This window comes from Filicampus tigris, chromosome 3 (assembly GCF_054856515.1).
Source record: "Filicampus tigris isolate MCC_2025a chromosome 3, RoL_Ftig_1.0, whole genome shotgun sequence".
Classification (NCBI taxonomy): domain Eukaryota; kingdom Metazoa; phylum Chordata; class Actinopteri; order Syngnathiformes; family Syngnathidae; genus Filicampus; species Filicampus tigris.
This window is the reverse complement of record NC_141219.1, coordinates 6,976,911-7,000,753: the sequence shown is the minus strand read 5'-3', so window position 1 is coordinate 7,000,753 and position 23,843 is coordinate 6,976,911. Positions and strand designations below refer to the sequence as shown.

Here is a 23,843-nt window from a genome sequence, read left to right as displayed (position 1 = left end):
GCTACGACGGTGGCCACTACACCAAACAAGACGGCGCATGCAGACGCCACGGCGCTTCACGACCTCCGACGTCGGTTTGGTGTATCAGGGCGTTAAGATGGAGGCAAGAAATGCCTTTTGGAGAGAACAAGGCTCTGGCAATCAGCGCAATGGGTGGACGGGGGCTTATCAGATAGGGGTGGGGGGTGGTGTCAGTCAATTCACAGAGGGTCAGTCAGCTGTAAAGCAACTTCTCTGTTTTCTCAGCTGTGACGCGTGTGGTCATGGTAAGTGTTGGCCCGGAGCTCCTCGTCCATCCTGACTGTGCCCCTCTTTGCCAGAGGGGGCGGGTCCACCCAAGTGCGCTTACCATTCATAGGCTGGAGCCACGGAGGTCACCACCAACAACAACTGTCATCTACAAACATCTACAGTGTGAGGGTAAATGGCTAAAGGGATACAGTATTTCGGTCTTAACACATTCACTGCCATTGACGAATTTATTTGTCTTTTCACAGTCCTGCCATTCAATCCCAGGAATTTATTTATATCTTTTTCAAATTTTTTTTTTCAAACGTGCGTGTAAAAGAGCGTCTGAAAATGTCTGGCAGTGAATGAGATGAAAACAACTGGATAAAGTATAAAAAAAAAGAACTTTAAATGACATGGAGAGACTCATACAGTAGAGGTTGTTTCGTCGGTATCATTTCAGCAAAAGTTTCAACAAAGCCCACCTCCCCCACTCATCCATCCTCGATCAATTTTGTCTCTCAATCAGCATTCCTTAAAAAGGGCAGCCAGTTAGAAATGCAAGAGGCCTCACCGCAGAAGGTGTGCATTGTTCATGTTAACGCAACACGGATTAAGCAGCTTAAATGCCTTATCGACGTTCGGAGCAATCAATTGGAGTATAATTAAAAAGTGCAGCTGAGCTAGTGACAAGACCGCCCCACCGCTGCTGTTGACCGGGGGGCAGACAGAGCAGTTAAGTGTTTATTTAACCCAGTGTCACTTCTGAGCACTGTGCAAGTATTTCTGGTTGTGTACTTTGGAAGGAATTTGTGTGACCCGCTGGACCTGGCGGCTTCTTAGCAAAAATAAATGTTTGCAGTACATCACTGAAAAGCATGCATTTTTTTGTGTGTGTGTGTGTTAAAATTCATGTTTTGTCACCAGAAATCAATGGCAACTATTGCAATTTTTAATAATCTTTTTTCATGTTAAGCAACTGTGACATCTGTAAGCACGTATGAAGAAATCAAAATAGAAGAAAAACAAGAGAACCAAATTAAGGTGCAAATTCAAGCTGTTCTTAAAAAAAAAAAAAAATGGACTTCTAAATTCTAAAAGAGAAATTCTGAATTCACCTATGAAACTGAAAGCGTTTTTTTTTTGGGGGGGGTCAGCGTACCATCCCCAAAGTATGCATTTTTCATGCAGTTCCTGACAGAACCAATAAGATGACGAGATGATAAGAAGCCCTGCACGACATCTGAAATATAACACGGTGTTGTATAAGCAAACTGATGAAATGCTCACGAATGATACTCAAGCATCTCTCCAACCTGTTCCTTTGTTGAGTTGATAAACAGATACCAGGCATGAGTCATTCGGTACTGTCACTGAAAGACATCATCGTTCCCGAGACTCGGCACGGTTGAGCTTCAGTAAGGCGTTAATCACCTCCCATCATTTCCCGTATTTCCTTAAAACCAAACAAACAAATCCCTCTTGGGGATTGAGCCAAAGGAATTTATATTGCCTGGGAAGGATGATTTAAGATTCATGTAATACTTTTTGTTCGCCAAGCAGCAAAAAACAAGCTAATAAATTGACAAATCCTGCCACTTTATATACCGGTACTATTGTATATATAGTATACGTACATCCACACTCACACAATCCAACCAAGCCAAATAAGTTGATTGAGTTTGATTGGCAGAATTCTCTGCGGGTTCTAAAAATGTATTCATTTCCAATTCTTTAGATGCGTTTTGTGGCTGTCTTAATCCACCGTGTGGCAACCGACCAGAAACTTCCCCCCCTCATATCTTCAATCAGCGACTATCACTAAACTAGGGCATCCTCAACGTTAAGTTGGCATTGGAGCAATGTCAGCACTGACGACCATTTTTGGTGTGGAAAGTTGAGTACATTGGGACAGCAAACAGGCCCGGTGGTCCCTGTTTTTCCACTTCTCCCTCCCCTTGCGCCCGCCATCCCAAGCCCGACGCCTTGTCCGGGAGGAGGAGGATTCTGCCACCCCATTCTTCATGCCTTCTGCGTGGTCACCACCTTGACCAGAGACATTGAAGTGAGGTCTACCCCCAATGTTTCTACGGGATCGAGAGATCCCTCCTCCAGCAGTTCTGGAGTTCCGCACTAGAAGGGGACACACGAGAGTCTGCCCTCCCAGTCTGTAATCTACATACAGTGCATAGTTGCATATTCTGTCTGCCCCACACTCTGTTTGTAACTCACTCTCAAACTCCTTACTCTCAGGTTCTTCATCTGGCTCGGAAAACCAGGGTCAACCAAGTCCTCGGGCGCTCGCTACTTCTCTTCAACTCTCTCAATGCCATCATTAGGCTTTGTCTCAATGTTTGCCTCATTTTTACGGTACAGAAATAGGATGAATGTTTCTTTTTTTTCCCCATCTTTGTTTTGAACTATAGACATAGGAATACCCAACATTTCAGGAAACCCAGTCTATAAATAGAAACTTATCAGAACTAAAGGGCTGATCTCTATGACAACAGGCCTGTTCTGTATTAGTTCTTGACACTAAAGCTCTTTTTCCATTGAGTTCTACCCGGAAGCGGCCTGGTTTTTGGTGGCTTTTCCGTGACACTTTTTCAAGGCCAGGTGGGGACAATGGCACCGTTCTTCAGAACCTCCCCCGACCTGGTTCTCGAACGCAGACCAAAGAGGGCAGTGACGTCATTGTCATCTGATTGGCCTGTGGATGTTTGCGCATCTGAGCCCGCTCATGAGTAAGCTTTGCACGAGCCTGATAACGATCGTGACCATTTGAATCGCGTGTGTTGCAAGGCACGGAGAGATGGAAAACAGGCTGGATGGGGGCTCATGAAGACCGGACTTGAGCACCCCAGATTTTAACAGTGCTCGCGAGGAAATGCGAGTCTGGCTAAATTGCCTCAGCTGAGAAAAAAAACAAAAAATTAAACCATCATCTATGAGGATCCACCATGACCTTCACACTCACGGCGTGGCCAGCACCATTATTTCTCTGTCACAACTTATTAAGCGGTAACGTTTATTAATTAAGCAAACAGATTTAAATTGAGAAGGCATACAGCCCCCAGGGACACAAGTGCTGTTCAGGTAAAGTACTAGACATTTAATTAATTCTTGAAAAGACCTTGAATGTCAGGTGGCTTCAGCAGTTGCAATGTGTCTTGATTTGTATGTTGGCTAATATCAAGTCAAGAAGGATGCCGGCCTTACGTGGAAAGCAGTAAGACTCCACCGTCACTTGTTAGCAAAGTCAAGGTCCGGTGTTTTTACATAATGCTGTTGGCTAACCTATGGACTGAATTGTGTTGAAATTGGAGGTTCCGTTGTACGTTAAAATTTGAGTTTGAAGTCGGTTCAAAGTTGTGCATTGTCATTATGAGATTTAACCAATTCACTTATTCGGCCAGTATTACTTTTTGGCAGCTGTTCACAGTTAGGATAGCGCTGCAATTACAAAGGAGCTACACAGAGAGAACGAGAGACTCATCAAATTAGGGAAACCAACTCAAACACCCATTACCAAAAAAAAAAGAACTCAAAATTCTCAGGGCCGGATTCACAAAATGTTTGCACTCACGAAAATAGATGTGGGTGCTCATCTACTAATCAGCTGCAACCAGGATTCCGTCCACCAAACCCGCAAAATTGCCATGCAGTTCATTTTGCACGTTCTGGAAGGAGTATATAAAAACAGATTGAGCATGTGCAATGTAATTTACCAAACCTGAGACAAATTGCAACGGATGGATTTTGCATCTTTAAATATCCCGGGCTCTATTTTGGTGTCCAGTACAATTCTGGCGTGAGGTGTGGTCTAATTCTGTGCACAGGGTGTTGGTGTTTTCGCAGACTCGTGCAAGCTGGCGCATCATGGCGCATTTAAAAAAATAAAATAAAATAAATTGTATTGCACCGTTGTGGGCGTGAACAGAGATGACTTGGTTAACCGCCAATTGAAGTGTCTCCTCTCATTCCCATTGAATGTCCTTGACATGGCGGAAGAATAAAATGATTTGCTTGAATCCTTCAGCAGGTCGAGGCATGCAAAGTACATTTATAAGGAACTGCAAGTAGACCTGCACAGGCGGATGATTTTCAAGTTGACTTGGGAAATCACAGACCGGCGTAGTGGCCACTCGGAGACCTCCTTTCAACCTGATCGCCAGGTGCCCGTTCATTTAACATGAAACATTGCAGAGCAAATGAATGTACTCCACAAAAATAGGCATGAGCATTGAGCAATGACTCCTCCAAAAATGAGAGCACTTTGGAGATGTTGAATAAGAGCTCGTTATGCATTCCACCAACTCGACATTTCCCCGCAATGTGCCGGTTGTTGTTATTCATGCCGTAAGACCTTGAGTCTGGAGCCAAAAGACAGAAAGTGTGCCAGGTTTGGTTGATCAATAGACGATCTGCGATATCCTGACAGATTCATATTAGACATGACGGGCTGCAGCCTCCAAACCCTTTCACTACATCCGTCTACATTCACACTGATTGCCTTTGAAGATTTGGATGCGAACACAGCAGAGTGTGACGGCGCACTTTCTCAAACGCCAATTGCTGACTCAAAGGCTGCAATGAGACCAAAAGAAATGTGACCAAATGTCACCAGAACATGCTGTAGGCATTAGGAAGGAGAAAGTCAAATGCAACGATCATTCAAAGGGGGGGGGTAAAAAAATCGAATATAAAAAGGCTGATTTTCAGTACAATAATTCTTGGAAATATTTACACGTGTTTATTTAGATTGATTGTTGAGGGATCACAGTCACATGGCCCCCGAAAACATTTGTTAACTCATTCACTGCTGAAGACATATTTATGTGTCTTCACATTAAATCCCGGGGAATTTATTTTGTATTTTTTTCAAATTTTTTCAAACGTTAGGGTAAAAGACGGTCTGAAAATGTCTGGCAGTGATCCTTTCATCTTCTATAGCAATTACCTTCATTATGGTTGCCAGCCAATCACAAGGCACATATAAACAACAATCAACCCTTCACACTCACATCCATGCCAGTAAACATTTTGAAGCCTTCAATGACTTTAAGAAGAAAATAATACATTTATTACTGTAGGTTTTCTTCAGCATGCTGTTTTATTGTTCGTGATATTTCCGTTTCAGCTGATAAGAGAAGACATGCTTCCTCCTCCGTGCTTGACACCGCAATTTCATGTAGTACAATGTAAATCATACGTGCATGTGAACAAAGTGCGATGAGGTTGCTTGTGGTTGACACGCAATCGCCACCGCTGACATCACGCATGAAAGAGTGGAGCTCCAAAGAAAGAAAAACAAATGAAACCCTTACTGCTTATTTAAGAAGATCAAAATAAATACACGTGCATTTGTGAGTATTCTTCATTGGTGTCTCTCCTCGGGCTCCCTGGCACAAGTGTTCAGGGACAGTTGAGGTATCCGTGCCAGTCGTATTCACAGAGCAGACCTTTGCGCACTCTCTCTCTCTCTCTCTCTCTCTCTCTGGCACACGGGTACGCACACACACAAATTCGTAGGAGGGCCTGGCTGAGGCTGATAACATCCTGCAGTGCCTGATGGAGGACAATAGTCTTTAGAATTGGGAGGGGGATGTTAGAAAAAAAAAAAAAAAAAAAGCCAAGCTCCACTAGCCTCACTATCACGCACGCACATAGAAATTGATGTTCTCGAAAATGGGTCTGAAAAATCAACGGGGACACCTGAAGACTGTTTCCTCTAGTGGTCATCCAGTGCGCCTCAACAAGCGCATTGTGTCTGCTGCGACTGACTAATTCAAAGGAACCTTTTGTCAAACAGTGCGACTGGAGCTTGAGGGGAACTTGTAAACATGGGCGTCTTAAATGTTTTTCGTTTTGTTTATTTCGTTTTTATGGTGGCTCAGAATTGATCCTGAGGCAACATCATTTACGTCGCAGTGATTCCCAACCGCCCCGCCACCAAAATGAATCATCATAACGATAAAAATGATGCTGTAAGAAAAAAACAAAACAAAACCAAAAAAAAGGGTCATTCGGACATCACAAGTCGTATAATGCAAAGTGAAAGCTAATAATTGGGATTCTCGGTGTATTGATCAATTGCATAGCACAAATGGACTGCTCACACGCAGGGGCCGAGCCCAAACGTGGATAATGGGTGGGCCTGGAAAAATCAGGGTGGACCCGAATAGTTCTACTGAGCACAATCCTCCTGTCCCGACACATTCAAATAAAACGACAAACTACATAAGATGAAGTTCAGATCTTCCTGACATAACCACAATTCTGCCTTTGTTAATATTCAATGAAATAAAAAAAAAAAGCATAACAAAAATGTAAAAGTAGGTTTTTTCATGAATCTGGGTGGGCAGTCTGTCAATCTGGGTGGGCCTGCCCAGGCCCACCCATGGCTCCGCCCCTGCTCACACGGTTCCACTAAAAGCACGTTGGTGGCTTTGATGCATTTGTCAGCCATCAAACAAATTTAAAGGGGAAGTCAACAAAAAAAAAATTCGTTACAATATTGCATACCTGTCAACTTATACGTTTTTTGATCATTTCAAATTTTGTACACCGTATAACAATTTTTGTACGGGGGAAAAAAAAATCTTTTTTTTTTTTTTTGTTAGACCGATCTCGTCTTGCCCATTTCGGCTGTAATCCGTATCGTCTCGGTCACTGGTAGCAGACGACAACGTCATCGTCGATTGCTAATATTGTGTCGCGGTAGTATGTTACAGAGTAAAACCATCTGTAGAACGGACGACGTCTGCCAAATCCTGCACTGCTACGTATAACAAGCAACACTAAATTTACTGCAACCGTAAGAAAGATGCTGAAAGAACTGGCAAAATGGCCGCTTCCTGAGATGGCTAAAATTGGTTGCATTTTGCTTCTCGACTCATATTCCACAAACGCAATATGAATCAGAATGCTGCGTTTGGACTAGTGGAGCCGCATAGAACATATTGTAAAGAAAATGTTTTGGTTGACTTCCCCTTTAAGAAGACTTCGACCTCAGACTGCTGATGCTAAAAACAAAGCAAACATTTTCCACCTTGAAAATTCTGTACGCTGCATTCCAAATGACGAGGCATGTGCTTTTTGTTGTGTTAGACAGCCAATGCGATTTGAGCTCGCCGCAAACATGTGACTGAAGCACATCTTAGTTTGTACAGTTTGCATATCTTTCAAGTAGTTAATTATTCGGTGAGTGTGTGAGCAGACTGAAGTGCCTTTTGGGATTTTGTCTCCAACATCCCGCTCTTGTCTTTTTTCTTGTACCTCGAACACAGACAGAGCAGAAGAGGACCGTGGCTCAGCTTGCAGCATAAATGAAATTGAATGTGTTATCTTTGTGAGCAGATGGAGAGCAGCCCCTGGAAACTGATGACACCTCAGTGTACACTGGAGTCTAGACGGAGGTCTTACCAGCAGCACGGGTACACAAATTATTATGTGGATTGTTATGGTTGGAATGACGGTTTTGTTTGCCGGGATAATGAAGAGATATTGATACGGCTTTGGCAAGAGAGACATACAAGGAGTAGAAATTGATTCTAAGAGTCAATTAACCCCATAGAGATGGGGACCGCAATGAAATTTCCCAACAGCATGTGTTGAATTTCGGATAGATTCATGCTGAGTGTTTCATTATGGAAAGGGAGCCATCGATTACACTAAAGAAATGTAAATGAGTTGGTCCGGCGAAGAATGAAAATAGTTGGGACTAAAAGCAGATTGTACAAGTTATTTATTTTCACTTTTTTTTTTTTTTGTCAGCAAAAGCTAGTCGCTCGGTTTTATCACTACCCTAGACAATTGGCAGTGTTGCGGCCTCTATGAAATCATGCACATAGCTTTCTCTGCTGCCCAGGCTTAAAACCTGCTGCCAAAGCTTTGCGGCCTGGTTGAAAGGCAATCTGGTACCTGGCGAGAGTCAAGTCGAAATATGAGAGCTGTACAGGCTGACCAAACTGGAATCACAGTTTTTAGTCTGCTGTCATGACAATCACAAATATTTATAAAACTGTAGTGTAGCTCTGAAATAAAATAAAAAGGTGTACTAGCGTGGATCCAGTCATTTTTCGGAGATTTAACTCTCCATTGGTGTTCTGTGTTGGCATGACGAGAGCTTGTTATTAAATAAAGTTGGCAGCCGGGGGCGGAGCCAGAATGTGGCTAATGGGCGGGCCTGGAAAAATCAGGGTGATTTCTCTCACTGAGCACAATCCTCCTGTCCCGACAAATCGTATATTCAAATAAAATAACAAACTGAATAATATGAAGTTCAGATCTTCCTTAGACAACCACAATTGTGCCATTCTTAATATTCAATCAAATAAAAAACACGAGACACAAATTCAAAAATAATTGAATAATAATTTACAAAAAATGTAAAAGTATATTTTTTTCATGAATCTCACTGGTTGGGCAGTCTGTCAATGTGGGTGGGCCTGTGCACACCCAGGCCCACCCATGGCTCCGCCCCTGGTTGGCACCCACGAATGCACAAACTACTTTAATCCATTTAGGCCTAAAGCACCTGGCTAAACATCTCTCGAAAGCCTAAGGTCAACTTTGGAAACACCCTCTCAAACCGGACGTTTTCAACACCTACAAAATAATAAATATCATGAAATGTAATATTAATAATTGATCTGATGCTGGTACTGCAAATTAAATATGCCCAAATATAAAATACTTTGTGCCTTTGAATAATGAATTGATTGGTGCCCCACTATTTTCATATGCTGTCGAGAAAGACACCGCATGCGGTGCGGACGCGGGGAATGTCTTAAGTCGTGTTACGGGAATTGAACTGAGCGCTGACGACGCGGGACGCTAACCATACGTACACGCACAGGTTAAGATATCGAAGGTATTCAAACACCGATGGCCCAATTCCACTTACGGATCAAAGGCAAATATACACGCTGTATGATTAAAGCTATGTCAACAAAATATGCTTACTAATCATCAAAACAGAATGAATCAAAATTAAAGTACATTGAAATGTTGTACTTGATCAAATCTGAATGTACCATGAGTTTCCGCGGCTCTACGTTCAATCAAAAAAACAACAGGCTAGTTCTATAACGGCGCCATTCCCACTGAGAAAGCACTTTCAGATATGGATAAGGCAGGGGACTATGCACTTGAAAGTAAACGATTTTAAAGCTCCTGGTAGGATACCTTGACAACCAACTCAATCTGCCTGCACACAAATGGCAGCTTCTACTTTTATTGTCCATCAAAATTGACACACTACACTTTCGACATTGCATTATGTCTCTGGATTACCATTTGCTGTATGTCACCTGCCTCTGTAATTCTGAAAAAAAAAAAAAAAAAAAACTACACTTGCTACTGCTGTGGTTTTTTTTTGTGTTTTTTTTTTTTTTTAAATGTAACATTTTCTCTGTCTCTCGCCGTGTGGTATATATTCCAGCCCTTTCCATCAGTGCCCCGAGTACTTATTCAGTAAATACGACGGGCCCCGACTGAGTGCTGAATCCTTTTTAATACCCTGCAATCCTTAACAGCACAGGACAGAGGAGCACAGACAGATTGGCCCTCCTTTTTTTTTTTGAAGGGATAATGCTTCTTGGGATGTCGTCGAAGCCACAATTACTTTTTTTCAAACATTTTTTCAAGAACACCAAAAACATTCAAGGGAAGACCATATAGGGCATCCTCGTATATATTTTGCACCATAAATTCTTATTTCAATCATAGTTTATTGTTCCTCTATACGTGTCTGTCCATAAGTAATAGAGCAGTGAGGGCAATTAGTTTATATTTGTAGACTTAAAAACATTTTGGTTTGACATCAAAAGATGAAATGAGACAAGAGATCAATAGTTTAGTTTTCATCTCCGGATATCGAAATCGGCCTCCTGAGTCCCATGAAGATTCATGAGCCAGTCCTGGAAGAACCCATGCAAGTACTCGCCATGGCCTAACCTCGATATATCTCGGATGAGCTTATATGTGGGGATCAGGAGCAAATCCTTACTTTTGCGGAGCTTTAGCCCAGCTATCGCTTTGGTTCATCTTTGTCTCATCCATAAAACACCAGCGAACCACATCCTGGCAAAGGAAACGGAAGTCCGTGTATTGTCATCGTCATTGTAGGTCATTTAAGGCGTGATTTGTCTGGTGCCTCATCGAGGCATGTGCATATGTTTTTGTCATATGACTTCATCTGTTGTATGAATAGCAACAGGCGGATGCGCAGGTTTATTTTACAATCTGCCACTGAAAAGGTGCCGCATTGTTCTGCCTGTCACTATATGTCACCGGCATCGATACATACACAAAGATGTATGAATAAATAATCATTTCCTGACAAATTAAGTGAAATTCGATGATTGCCTACAGGACCTCTGATGATTTTTTTCACGACACCCTGGTTTCTGAATCGGTGGACGAGACTTTTCTTCAACTATTTATCGAATGCATTTTCACCGAAAGCGGTGACTGTTATCGGCTATCAAAGAGATACCCCCGAAAAATGTTGCCCAATCTAGGAGTAATTGACTAGGTCATACACTTAAGGTGAAATGCTATTGACTAAAGCTGCAACACTCCTCTGACACTGGGTTCTTTGGAGAATGCAGTGCGGCCCACATTTGTTTCCAATTTGTCAGGGCTGTGGACTGAATCGTTGCAAAATGATCTGTGTGTATTATTAAGAGCTGTGCTGCCTTTGTCTGTTTTGGGGTGTGTCACGGATTGAGACCTTCTTCTGAAACCAGCTGGAGCGCAGCTGCTTATTTATTTATATATATTTTTTTTTTCTTCCCGAGAGGCAAACTGCACTTATTGACTTTCTGAACACAGACCTTGGTAGTTTGAGCTCATTTATTTCAACACTAACCCTATCATCAGCGTACATGGGCAGAGTCAAATAATTTGGCATCATAACAGACGAGTTCAAATCAACTCAGAAAAACTCAAAGCTTCAAAGTAACCCCTGAGTCGGGATTGTATTGAATTTCAAGGTCCATTTGCATGTGTTTATTTGATTGTTCGTCACACTAGCTACTGGGTCAATTTAAGCGACGTTCCGGGCATACCTGCTTCACTGAGTGAGGAATTTTTTTTAGTTTGTGTTTCAATGACATTGGTGGCCATTTTATTCTTTATCATCTTTTTTTAATTAGGCCAATTTTAAACAAGTGCAATGAGTGACGTTTTCACTTATTGAGAAACCCATGATTAAGTGTATGGGCACCAAATGATACCCTTGCTGTACTGGGGGTTTGACTACCAGCCAAAGGCTCTCATTAAGTAATGAATGAACTTGTCAAGAATAAATATATACATAGAGTAGCCATTTTCTTAGTTCATCTAAAGCAAAATGGCTGTGCTTACCAGGGATTACTTTGCGCAGCTCCCTCCCTCTCTTCTCTTATTGGTCAGTAATGGACGCAGGAATGCAGAAAAGGACCATTTCTGGAACATAATGAACATATTATTCAGCCAAATGGCATTTTCTAACGTTGCCAATCTACCTGGCTACAATGTACCAGCAAGTACCATAGTCAGTTTTATAGGGGCTAATATCTTGAGCAAATTATCTTTCACACAGCGTAAAGATACACATGCCGCTGTTATTAGGATGAAATAAAAGGCAGGTGTGGTGGTTCACAATGTCTGCGATGGATGCTGGTACATTTTCTCTCTACGGTGAGGGCCCACGGCAAGATTTACCTGAGTCATCACCGTTGCAGTTGAGCAGTCAGAACAGTGACCAACCAGACCAGGTTCATCTTCTTCCCTAAAAAAAAAAAAAAGGTCATTAGAAGTTAGAACTTAAGTCAAAGTTATCAATGAAGGAGACTCTGCGGCTATATCTTATTTCCACAGTCCTGGCAGGTTTAGATTCTCAACAGCACTATGAAAGTGAGCAAGTGATTAGGCAGCCAGGATGGGGCATTCGAGAGAGAGAAAAAAAAAAAAAGTCTTGAGAGGTTACAATGTCATTAATGCGTAAATGTGTCCGGGATTACAAAACATTGATCCCTGAAGATGTTGGCTTTGGCTGTCTCTATTACTCGTCTCCTGCCTCTGCGGGGATTTGGACTTTTCACCTTCAACGTCCTATTAGAATTCCTGCCAGACTAATCACTTCATGCATTCAACCGTTCTCCTTTCCTACTTCAATCTGGATTAAATATTGTATCTTGTTCGGTTCTGTGAGTCATTCTTTATCGCCATTGCCATCATTATTATAAGATTAAATTCTCAGCCATCCAGGTCGCGGTAATCCGAAACGGTTGACTCATAAGCAAAACGATTTCATCTTCATATTTTTTCTTATCTATTCCTATCAACACAAAAACATACTGTAATTGAAAGAAGACTGTTTAGACTACCTGAATTACAACTGCCCTGAGTCTTCCCAACACTTAACTCTCAGAATACTCAATTTTCACAGCGGAGGTAACGCAATCTACTGTTTGTACAAGACTTTATGAACAAAAGTACAGAAATTTGAGGATATCAACAGAAACTAACCATAAGGGATATTAGGACGCTAGCTTCGTAAACGTACACAAGCAGCAACCAGTTTAAAGCGAAAGTCAACGCAAACATTTTTTTTTTTCAAGAATATATTCCATGCAAGCCCACTCGTTGAAAAAGGGCATTCTGATAAATATTGCGTTTGTGGAATAAGAGTTAATCCACTCGTTTTTAGCCATCTCTGGGGCGGCCATTTTGTCTTCTGTCGACTGAGCATGACATCAAAACTGCTCACAATGACCAATCACGGCTCAGATTCAGAAAACAGGTCAGCCGTGATTGGTCGTTGTGAGCAGTTGTGATGTCATTTTCAGTCGACAGAAGACAAAATGGCCGCCCCCAGAGATAGCTAAAAACGAGTGCATTTTGCTGCTTAATTTACATTCCACAAACACAAAATTCATCAGAATGCCGTGTTTCAACTAGTGGGCCTTGGGGTTGACTTCCACTTTAAGTCTGGAAAATAGAAATATGTCATTTTTGTCACAGTAGACATACTGTAAAGTCATTTTGATTTTTTTTTTCTCCTTTCAGCAGCAAAATCCCATTGTGCGTTTATCGTTGAGAGAGATTAGGCGGGGCCTCTGCTGTTTAGGTTTATCGTCTTTGTTCTATTTGTGTGTTAATTTCCCCTTTGTACATGGATGTGTTTCTTTAGGTGAATTCATGTTTTTAATCGTGTATTTATTTGTGAGGCAGGAGCATGTGACTCTTCGCATAACCTGACTTCATTTTTGACCTAGAAAAAAAAAAAGGCTTTGTTCCACTCACAGAATAAGCCTGAATCGTGTCAATCAGACCCATCTGCTTCATGTGCGTTTTTTTTCTAATGTAGTCTGTGTTGAAGACATTGGCCTCTATTATCGTAGAAAGTGCATCTGCGCCGTGGTGCCAAAGCTGACAGATCCTGATTTTCCTATCTGCGCAAGGCTGGCCGTGCGTGTTTTGTCAATTTTGGCCGACTGTTCCCCGCCAAGTTGGGCGGGAGTTGCTTGGAAGTGTGCCTGCCGGAGTGACAAACTGGTCTTAACGCAAACATATTTCATTCATAACTATGTAGACCATCGCTTTGATTGACCGTGATTGAAGTTGACTGTGACCACTCCCACAGCGGCGCTGACCTCAGTCTCGCCGGGCCGTTGGGCTGCGCTCATCTGTGAAATGAACAGCATTGGGTCGAACCCGTTGCCGTACTATTTACTCCAGTGATAAAAATAGGACCCAAAGTGTTCAGATTCTCCTGAAGTGGACTGAAGCACATTCAAGAGACACGTTCAAGTACACTGTCGGTTATTTTGTTTTTGATGGTATTTCAATTTGTCGCTATTATTGCAAGTTGAAATAAAACTTTAAAACGTCTTTGCTGAAAGACCAACACATAAAACTCTTCACCATCAGCATCATATGATTTTTCCTCTGTTAGCAGTTTCCAATTTTATTATTTCCCACTGTGAAATATTTTCAAAATCTGACCAAGTCGGAGGTCCACATGTAGCAAAATCTGCTGTGTTTGACCAGGGAGGTTCCCCTGTACCTTCCTCACTATAAATACTCCAAAAATGTTAATAATACTGATGACATATTTAAGGAGGATGTGTAGTAGTGATTAATTCTTGCTTCTGTCAGTGCAAAATGAAAGAGCAAAGAAAGTAATATAAAATAAAATGAGCGAACAGTGCTGAGCTAAGAGGATAACATATCGAGCAGTGCGGTCTTAAATTCTGACGTGATGCCTGATGTGACACAGTCAATCTCCCTGACAATGGAAGGTTTAATCATCTCTCCTCACTCCAGATTAGATAAATCTCTCCCTTTAATAAAGTGTCTCTGGGGAATTCAAGGCTCTCGGAGGAAATTGGGATCTACAGTGATCGACTGGCAATGTCAAATATCTGCTTAAATTCTTAACGAACAATATGCTGGCAAGTTGTCTTGCCCGTCACTGAAGGTCCTGCTCAAATGAAGTAGGGGGTACATGATGGTACAAGTAACTGGTGCTGCTTCAGACCTTTTGGAGTCATCAGCCTTGTCTGTAAGACCTTTATGCCCATCTCGGGACTACAAATGACCAATTTAGGTAGTTGTAATGAATGATGTCAAATAATACAAGGTGTCATGCGTTTTCAAATTGAGGTCACGTACAAGTTCAGCTCATTTACGTTTGAACTGTTCCGTCTTGGCGCCTATGCTAAGACAATGAAATTTTTCCTCTGAGTCCGAGGCGGTGCAGAGGCCCACCCAGATTGACGGACTAGACTGTCCACCAAGTGAATTTATTAAAAAATATATATTTTTACATTTTTAGTAAATTATTATTAAATTAAATTATTATTATTTTTTATTTTATTGAATATTAAGAATGGGATAATTTTTGTTGTCTAAGGAAGATCTGAAGTTCATATTAAGTTTGTCATTTTATTTGAATATACGATGTGTCGGGATAGGAGGATTGTGCTCAGTGAGAGAAATATTCAGGCCCGACCTGATTTTTTCAGGCCCACCCATTAGCCAAGTTCTGGCGCCGCCCCCTTACTCTGACTACATTTACATTGCAGCCAATATTGGGGTTGAGGTTAAAATTCCGATTTATGAAACATTGGGAATAACCCGTTTACATGTGTGTGAACATGTGTTACTCCGGCATTTGAATAACATGATTTAAACGGCGCCGCTTGGATGTCGTGGCGCAAATGGACGTCATTTGCATGTGTTGCTTTTATTTCATGCGCGAACACAAACTGAGTAAATTAAACAACAAAAATCTGTGTAAAGGGCATTTGCATTTATAATCACCAATTACACTGCAAGAATTGCAAAGAAATTTGAGAACGTGCATTTTAAACCCTTTTTACCACAGTCGCAAGTTACTTCAAAGACTTTTCTGCAGTAAAAGTATGAAATCATGATCAAACAATTCAATACTTCACTTTCTCATAAAGGTAGACATGTTTGACAAAGGATTCTTGTTTTGTTGTAGTTTTTTAATATAAGATGTTGGAAAAATAATTTATAGTTGATAATCTCTTGTTGGTATAACAGTACTTATTTATTCTGATGATTCGACTCTTGCTTCATTTCATTTTTGCTGCTTTTCCGCTGCATGCTTCAAGCCGTCTCTGTCTCATCTCAGTTTGGAGCAGACGGTTTTTCTACTTTAAAATAGTTCCAGGGGAAACTGCCAAAAACATGCTGCATTACAGGCATCTATCAAAACGAGCCACAAACAAATTATAATAGGTTTCTCCTGTATTTACTTCTCTGTATGTGACTATTGGCCACAGTTAGGACCGAGAATGTATTCGAGAGGAGACTGAAGGGAAAAAAGAAAAACAAACCCCGAAAGGAAACTGAAGGCTTAATTCTTTCTGGTGGCATCAAAAGCAATGGCACAGCAACACGATAAGCTAATGCCAGATTGTGTTTACTTTTTCCATTTCAAAAAGCCACGTGTCAACAAAAATGAAATATTACAATAACACAGTGATGACAAATTTCCTCAACAAATAAGCGACTCGCTCATCTGCTAGCTGATCAGATGCTTGGAAGCATGCCTGAACAAAGGTTACACTGGGTCATTGGGACATTATTTGCAATTGGATTTCCTTAAAGAAGAAGTCAACAAAAACATAATTTTTTCAAGAATATGTTCTATGCAAGCACACTAGTTGAAACAAGGCATTCTCATTAATATTGCGTTTGTGGAATAAAAGTTGATCCACTCGTTTTTAGCCATCTCTGGGGGGCGGCCATTTTGTCACTTCTGTCGACTGAAAATGACATCACAACTACTCAGGGCTCGGGTAACAACCAACCACGGCTCAGCTTTAGAGAACAGGCGAGCTGTGATTGGTCCTTCCCTGAGCCCTGGGTAGTTGTGATGTCATTTTCAGTTGACAGAAATGACAAAATGGCCGCCCCCTGAGATGGCTAAAAAACGGTGGATTTTGCTGCTTAACTCATATTGCATAAACGCACTATTAATCAGAATGTTTGGGTTGATTTCCACTTTAGGATGAACAATAGTGGAAAGTATAGAATCGTCTATTGAAGCGTGTGATAAGAATGTCCGCCATGCACTTAAAACACTAACCCAAACCAGCTCACCTATGATGGAGAGAAAACTAATGAATGGGTTTGCCAACAACTTTAGACAAAATGAAAATGTCAATAGATGTGCTGAAATTTGGGGAGCAGCGTTTCAATGTTAACAATGCCATGATTTTATTCCAGCTTTGTGCTTGTAACATCGTGAATGAACGGTCCGAATCCTTTACAGCCCGGAGGACGTGCTGATGACACCCCACTGACTCACAGCCCCATGCTCTCTAAATCCGGGTTGAGTAAAGACCAAGAATGCCCCCACTCCATCTTTCTTTGAGCGCAGACTTTAGTCCACTCGATTCTCGATTAAGACCAGCACACGGTCAGCGGAAATAACAATGCAAGTACTCAGAGCTGCAATATTCCCCGCTTTGAAAGGCACAAATGGCATTTCAGGGGAAGAATGCACTTTTCCACGGAATTGTCCACACAGAGAGCATAGTTCACCTTTTATCCAGGGGTCTTGAGAGACTTTATCTTGCCAGAAAATATACACCATCCCTCCCACTTATGCCTTTGAAAATGTATCAAAGTGGGGTACTTTAATTTAATCTGACATGTGACCTGAAATCCTTCATTTTCAAAGGGATACATTTGCTGTGCACTTTCATACAATGCCCTTGGAGGGCGACATAGAAGCCAAAAACGTGTTAGCAATATGGCTGACTCAGAGATATAATCCTCAATGCGACGATTAATCTCAACGGGAAGACTCGAAAAATGGGGAAGAGAACACAGCGGTCTCAATAGGATTTTAAGCAGGGAAACCAAAGACACCGGCGATTTTATTTCCTACTTTCCACTGATCACTCAATGTCAGCGCCTGCAAACTTGAACTGAAATTGCAACTCAACCAAAGATTACATTCAAAACGAAATCCTTTGTGTTGTATTAATTTCACCCTGCCAATCTAATGAGTAATGATATTTTAGCAGCTATGATAGTTAGTCACAACAATCCTAATCACTGCTCACGGCAGTGCATGCCATTAGTCAGTGCAAAACAGAAAATAAAGGAGCAGCAACATCAACAAAAAAACACATACATCTATCATGGCTTATTTTTTTCCCACTGCAAGGTGCTTTCTTTCTTTTTGTCATTCGCAACATCAAAATAAGACAATCTTAGTTTGAGAAATTCAGTTTGTGTTGTTCCAGTTCCGTGCCTGTTGTTTAGGCCCGCTATTCTAAACACGGCATTCTGATTAATATTGCGTTTGTGGAATATGAGAAACCCACCCGTTTTTAGCTAGCTCAGAGGGCAGCCATTTTGTCACTTCTGTCGACTGAAGATGACATCAATGTCGCTCAGGACTCAGCTAATGACCAATCATGGCTCCATTTCAGAAAACAGGTGAAAGCCCTGAGCAACTTTGATGTCATCTTCAGTCGACAGAAGTGACAAAATGGCCGCCCCCTCAGATGGCTAAAAGTGGGTACATTTGGCTGCTTAACTTATATTCCACAAACGCAATATTAATCAGAATGCCGTATTTCAACTAGTGGGCCTGCACAGAACATATTCTGGGGAAAAAAAAATGTTTGGGTCTATTTTTACTTTAAATGCCGTTCTCTGTTAACGGCAATCAACCGACTGCAACGTGTCAATAAACTGTAAAAACATGGTCTCTCATTTACCACTTCAACCAAGTCGTCATCCTTCCTGAAGCTCAATTTATGCTCCTTTCCACTTTGTTCCTATTTTTAACGTTATATGGTTTCTGTATCGGTTTTCCATATTTTAATCACATGCTTTATTGACGAGGCTTGACAACAATGAACACAGAGGACATTTAAATGTGATCACGCTTCCATCCACGTCCAAGAAAACACATTACTTTCATCCTTAGGTAGTGCTACCAAAATGACCAATAGCATTAAATGGCATTCACATTTACATTTGATTTGTGAAGCATGCAGTATGCATCGGATGAAAAACTTCCAAATACAGACGTGATCAACAAAAGTGACTGAAATACAAAACGGTCGTTCGAACATGTTAAAACATGCAATACGTGCTAATTGTCTATTCTTAGAACTGATTGTGAAATCCTCCAATGGCTTACATTCTTGTCGTAGCAAATGCGACTGCTAGTAATCTATACGCTGACCTCCCTCTGCAATCAGATATCGTAGCGGAAGGAGAACTTCTCCTTCCTTCACCCGGAGAAAGGCGGAGCGGGGCAGGAGAAATTTGGGTCATTCGTGACATAATAATGATGCTATGATACACCGGAACGGCACAGAATGAATCATAAATGCAACACCCGTCGCACGTGGGAATAAATGATTTCTCGTCACCTCAAGCCAATATAAAGCGACACCCTTACAACCTGGACAATGAAATGAACACACACACCTAAAACACTCGCCAAAGACATTTTGCAACTATCATTTGAAGCCCCCAAGAAAGACCGATCTAAGCGAAGGGCATCAATCAGGGGATTAGGTGACTCACTTCTACAGATTTCCATTACGAGTGACCTAATCTGCTTATAAGGATGTGTTCCTAATGGGCATTGGAATGAAGAGAAAGTCCATTGTGAGTGTGTGTGTGTGAATGTAGGTGTGTGTGAGCGAGGGAGAGGTCATCCATCACTGAAGGACCTCAGAGGCGGTGGAGGAGCAGAAGGGGAAGGTTAATGTCAGCTGGGAGACGAGTGAAGCGAACATCTATTCGTATCCAAATCTCCCGTGGCAAGGATAAGCGATTTAGCTGCTTCCTTCCACGGCGCTTGTTGCCATCAGTGATACATGGAGCAGAGAACCAAGCAGGCCCACTAAGTCACTTGAATTTACGATCGGACGGTAAAGCCATCGTAGAATAAAGCATACCTTGACCGTATTTATTTGTAAAAATAAGGGACCGGTTAGGGGTGGGCGATATGACGATATTAGACCGTTAAAGCGGTTTAACGTATTCACGATCGCATAAAGGCGAAAGATCGTTTGATCGTCTATATGGCACATTCTAAACGGTTTAGCGGGCGCAAAGCCGCTGACGCGTATGCCAGACTAACCAATCACAGCACGCACAGTGCACGGTACGTGACACTCAACGCCTCCCTGTTTGTTTGTATAGCGGGGAGCTATAGCGGAAAGTCACCACGAAGCAGAGTTGGTCCCGAAAAGAAACTCCACATCCACAGTGTCGGTTTGGTTTGGCTTTTCCTCGGAGGAGAAAGCGCAAACCAGTTATTTGCAAAGTTTGCAGAGACTCGGTTTCGGACGTCAGCGCCGACAGCCAAAGCAAACGGGCACATGGTAGCCAGAGGCAGCCGCTAGCTCCAAGCTAACGCAACCCACGGTAACGCTGTCATTTAACAAGAGCGCCCCATATGAAAAAACAAGCATGCAGTGTAAAGAAGTAACTGAGGCAGTGACTTTGCTGACGACATGATTCCCATTAAACAGTGGAAAACGAGGGCTTTAAAAGACTTTTCAAAGTACTAGACCTGCGTTACGAGCTGTGTTATGTTTACATTATGTTACCTGTTATGTTTACATTCACTGCACATTTTGATAAAAAAATTGTCACTATTCAAATTAAAGCCTGTTCAGAAAGCTTAGCTGACTTAAAATGTCATGTTTTTTCTTTTAGAGTTTTATACACATTTTAAATATGTTTTTTATGTTTAACATGAGGAAAATGGTCAGAAATGTGCGAATTAGTCTTCAAAAAAAACGATGTAAAAAAAAAAAAGAATCGTGATAAAATTGTGATCGTGATTTTATTTTTTTAAAAATCGGGATGTGATATTTTTGCCAAATTGCCCACCCCTAGGACCGGTGCTACGTTTTAACGCGAGCGTAATACAGGAGGGTTAATGGTCATTTGCAAATCAATTATTCAGATTCTGGTGGTACTAATTAAACTTAAAATTAAAACTTACAGTTGCACGGCTACAAATGTTCTTTTTTTCGGCTGCAATTTACAAATCTTGGTACTGATTTCCTATTCTTAGGAAGGGTTCTTCATAGGTGCGTACAGTGTTACTTAGTAGACTACTGACGTCGTCAGTGAATCTGCAAAATGTTATTATTGTCTTTACATTTGGCTTTAATTGAATCCCATTCGAAACATGAAGCACAAAGTTGATATATGCGATGATTGCAGTAATTCAGACTTGCAGATGCTTCATTTATGACGCACGGCAATGACGTGACGTCATCTTTATCTTCATTAAATGTGGAGATCGAGGAGCGTTGCTTCATACCAACCAAAATATTTCTAACTCCTCCCGCCTTGCTACTCTGATGATATGATGTGATAAAAATGTTGTACCATGAACAAGTACACAAAAAGATTGGATTTAACAAAATAAAAATCCAAATCAGGCATCACGCCCTGCATTGTGAACGTATTATATCGTACGCACCATATCCGCTTTTGCAGTGGTAAAGGGTCAATTTTAAATGATAACTTCTGGGCCATTATTATAAAACACTGAAGGTAAAACATGAAATAAAAGAGAAATAAAATCATTTTTGGATTGCAGTCGGGTTCCTACTGAATGTGCTTTGATGGTGAAAGCCGGGAGAAAGCCATTTCCCTCTTGGCAGCATTAGTTACACCAAAACATCCCAAGCATAAAAGATGGGATTCACAGATGTGCATATCCCTGATATATTGGGCATTAACAAGCAACTATTCCTTCATAGCAGATTGTGTAATTTTGCAAATGGTGCTCGCCCTTCTTGCTTTTGACTAGTGAACGATGATGCAGGCTAAAATTTACGCCAGTATTATAGTGTTAGATTTTTCATCATAGTTTGTTTTTATTTCATTTTGACTTTTTTTTTTTTTTTTTTTCTCGGGGTTAGTTTTCGTGACAGCAAGTTTTCTTAGTTTTTATTTTATTTTTTTGACAATGGTTCGTTTTAGATTAGTTCTGGTATATGTTTGTAGTTTTTTTTATATAGTATGTAGAGTATTTGTAGTAATACACGATTCTCAAATGACTGTTTTACTTTCCTTCTTCTGTATGGATATACTGTCATAGTCTGTCTTTTGAGTCTGGTTTTTGACTTTAGTTTCATGTTCTTCCTTGTCTTCCTTGTGTCTGTCTCTCGTTAGGTTATTGGGTCCACCTGCGCTTCCAGGCGTGCCTCGTTGTCTCGTCAACTTGTCTGTATTTAGTTCCCCGCTTTCTTTCTGTACTTGTCAGTTTGTTGTGATTTGTCAATTGTCTGTTATCGAGTGAGTGTCAAGTCCGAGTCCTTTTCCGAGCGTTTGTTTAGTTTTTTAAGATCCTTGTGATTTTTGGACTACAGCATTTTTGTTATCCCGGTGCCTCGTTTGCCTTTTTGTTTTTAATGAAATATTTAATATTACACTTTGTTTTTGTCTCCTGCGTTTGGGGTTTTCTTAAAATCTTACATAGACCAGAATGTCACAGCTGCTAAAACAGGATCCTGCGGACATACAACGTGAGAAATGAGCGATGTGAGAGTGCACTGAGCGGTGCTTTGGTCTCTAAATTTGGACCAGTCCTAATTTCCATTCTGGTCTATAGCATCTCTGTAGCTACAGTTTCAAAACGTCTTTTTTTTTTTCCCAACAGCTTCCACCTTTGCTTAGCAATATTCTTTTACTATTTGGAAATCAGTGCTTCCACACCTCAACAGGTTTATTGAAAAACCTGACTTATATAATGCATGGGTTTGTGTTGTGTGTTGCTAATTTTACATAATTTCTTTCATCTTTGACATTCTCTTTTAGAGAGCTGCCCCTTTTGACTGAGGTTGTACTTTTGAGAGGCTGCCATATAACGAAGGCTCCAGAATCGGAGACCTCCTAAACTCTGGCATGTCAGCTCAAGCAGTGCCTTGGAGCTCCTCGTAGGATGCTTGTTGCATTCAACCTTTACGTTGTCGCTCGAGTGGGAAAAGCAGAGTGGGTTTCACAGTCACACTGACACATTTCATTCCAAGCACACCATAGCTTCCCTCCTATGTGTCTCCCACATGTACAGCCCATCGCATTTAATCCGACAAGTTTTAGCTCTCTTCCCGCTACCCGTGAAAGGAGTTTATCCTCCTATTGAAGAGTGGATAAACAGCACTGACAGTCAAAAAAGGGAGTAAGACTACAGATGGGATTTTTGATCTGTGTTCTAATGTGTGTCCAATGTGATGCAATATTACCTTAACCCACCAAACATGGAACGTTCCAATTGTGTACAGGTTACAGGCAAGGTGCCACATACTAGCCACAAACAATAAATGATTTAGAAATCGCCACACATTTTGGCATGAGGAGGTACTTCAGGATTTCACAGTGCTTTCTCTATAGAATGTGTTTGTTGCTTTTATTCGACACAATCCTTGAAAATGAAGATAAACCTAATATGTATGAAGCAGTACACAGCCAATATTCATCAAATTTTCCTGAGGAGAAATAAACACATTCTCACTATTCATCTCTGTGCTCCCTTGTGGATCTGTGAACACCTACACCGCCACTGAGCCAGATAGAAATGTGCTGCATGCTGCTTTTATTAGGTGAGCAGAAATCAGCCAAAGGCAATAGGTGCTCTGATTATTCGGTAAACACATCCGTATACCACTTAACCTCAAACTGATTCACTGAGGAGCAACCAGACAGACTTTTAGTGCGCGTCCCCGTATTTGTCTTAATGATAAAACTCTTATTCAATGACAGTTTGGGGGGTTAGGGGAATCAATTTGTAAAAATAATTACTTTGTCATTTTCTGAACAGATGTTTGAATTCACATAATGTGATTGGGGTTCTTTGCAGCACTGCACAAACTTGGGAATCAAAGGCTATTACACAGCACATAAATGGAAATTACTGAATCAAGCTATGACCCGATGTGTTATTTAAGCATCACGTGGCTAACTTCATTTGATAATAAGAGCAGTGTATAAAAAATGTGAAAAGCTTACAATCTTTATGCTATTAAAAAGAGCTACTTTTTTTTTTTAGTTTAGTATGCTTTTCTATGAATCAGTGACTCAATATTTTA

The 23,843-nt window shown here is 41.1% G+C and overlaps 2 long non-coding RNA genes across 10 annotated transcripts in view; one reads left to right on the top strand and one right to left on the bottom strand.

The window, feature by feature from the left end:
- The window catches only part of LOC147149713 (uncharacterized), a 150,437-nt gene that overhangs the window by 125,088 nt on the left and 1,506 nt on the right, over nt 1-23,843 (bottom strand). For 8 of the 9 annotated variants that reach the window (XR_015086157.1, XR_015086151.1, XR_015086153.1 and 5 more), the window contains 2 exons: nt 11,941-12,007; nt 11,602-11,682 (listed from right to left, as the gene is read on the bottom strand). This is a non-coding gene — a long non-coding RNA (uncharacterized LOC147149713). Of the gene's footprint in view, nt 1-5,401; nt 5,797-11,601; nt 11,683-11,940; nt 12,008-23,843 lie in introns of those variants that run through there. The other variant, XR_015086159.1, reaches the window with a different exon arrangement.
- On the top strand, nt 22,031-23,273 carry LOC147149714 (uncharacterized). The gene is made up of 2 exons (XR_015086225.1): nt 22,031-22,283; nt 22,576-23,273. It is a non-coding gene; the product is annotated as an uncharacterized LOC147149714 (long non-coding RNA).